Source organism: Vicia villosa, linkage group LG2 (genome assembly GCF_029867415.1).
Source record: "Vicia villosa cultivar HV-30 ecotype Madison, WI linkage group LG2, Vvil1.0, whole genome shotgun sequence".
Lineage (NCBI taxonomy): Eukaryota > Viridiplantae > Streptophyta > Magnoliopsida > Fabales > Fabaceae > Vicia > Vicia villosa.
Window position 1 is genome coordinate 193,532,816 of NC_081181.1, and position 1,402 is coordinate 193,534,217.

The 1,402-nt window shown below is 29.0% G+C and overlaps 1 non-coding gene across 1 annotated transcript; it reads right to left on the bottom strand.

The window, feature by feature from the left end:
- Positions 1 to 264: 264 nt before the first annotated feature.
- TRNAN-GUU (transfer RNA asparagine (anticodon GUU)) lies at positions 265 to 338 on the bottom strand. The gene has a single exon. It is a non-coding gene; the product is annotated as a tRNA-Asn (tRNA).
- Positions 339 to 1,402: the final 1,064 nt, after the last annotated feature.

A 1,402-nucleotide genomic window follows, 5' to 3' on the forward strand; every position in this document is an offset into this window, starting at 1 on the left:
AAAGAACTATTTGTATCGCATATTCTAGATCTAGTTAAAATTAATGTGGTGGTGGTAAAATTCCAAGAATAAAAGTTTTCAATTTGATATGATTATTTGGTAGATCAATTTGCTTAGTTGTCTTTGATTTACAACCGCATAATGCAAATTTTTTTGAGCAAATAAGATTAATTTTATTCCAAAAAGCCGTAAGTACAAAAGCTAGTAAAATACTTGGCCATTTTGCTGTTACATAGTCAAAAAATGATTAATAAATATTAAAAACGCTAGAAGGAGGGGTTGAACCTCCGACCTTGTGGTTAACAGCCACACGCTCTAACCACCTGAGCTATTCCAGCTTGTTTATTTAAATTTAATGTACTCCAATTTAATTAGTTAACAAGTATAATTTATGCTTCTTAAAGTTTAATTTGTTGAATTGTTAAAATGGGTTGACTCATCGAGCCAACCCATAAACTCTATATTTTAGATAAGTGAGGATGCAATAAAATATAAAGAAAAGATACAAATTATTCTCAGGCGGCCAAAGTCCAATAAAAAAAGTCAAATGACTACTTGATCCATATATATACTTTTACATGCTTAAGATTTAATGTACACACTCAATTTTAATATTTCACTCTACACTTCGTATGAACTCATTTATTGACTTGGATGTTGGAGTATTTGTAGCACCACATCAGGAGTCCACAATTTCAATTCATACATAATCTTGGTTTCATTCCTAAACTTAAATGATATGTCTAATTTTAAGAATACTATCGAAAAAAAATACAAAAGATTTCAAATGACGACAAGTCTAAACTTAAAATATACTTGGATGAAAAATGTATTAATGATGATGTAGATATTCTTCAATGTTGAAAATTAAATAGTGTTCCATTTATTCAACTTTATTTAATAGCTTGGGACATTTTAAGTATTCCAAACACAATAATGGCTTCTGAATTTTTATTTAGCAACATAGGTCGTATAAGAATTGCTTATTCTTTGAAACTATGCAAACTTTAATTTTTATATGTAATTGGTTGCATTATTTTAAAGGAGTTGAACCTTCTGGTAAGTTGTAAATTGTAATTAATAGTCCTTACATTTTATTTTCAATTTGGATTTGCTTTTTAGTTATTACGAATTGGATAAATGTAGTAGAAGTGGAGATGATACAATTGTTAGATTCGCCAAGTGTTCACTTGGCAAACAAATTCTCTACTTTATACTTTATTTAGTTGTCTATTTTAAATTGTTAGATGAGACATTATTTTGTTGTGTGTGAATGTATTTGATTGATTCTAAAATTATATTATATGACAAGTACTCTCTACCATAGTTGTCAGACTCGTAAAAGGTCTGTAGACTCGACTCGCAGACTTGGCTCGCAAACTTGTAGGAGTTTATGGAAAAT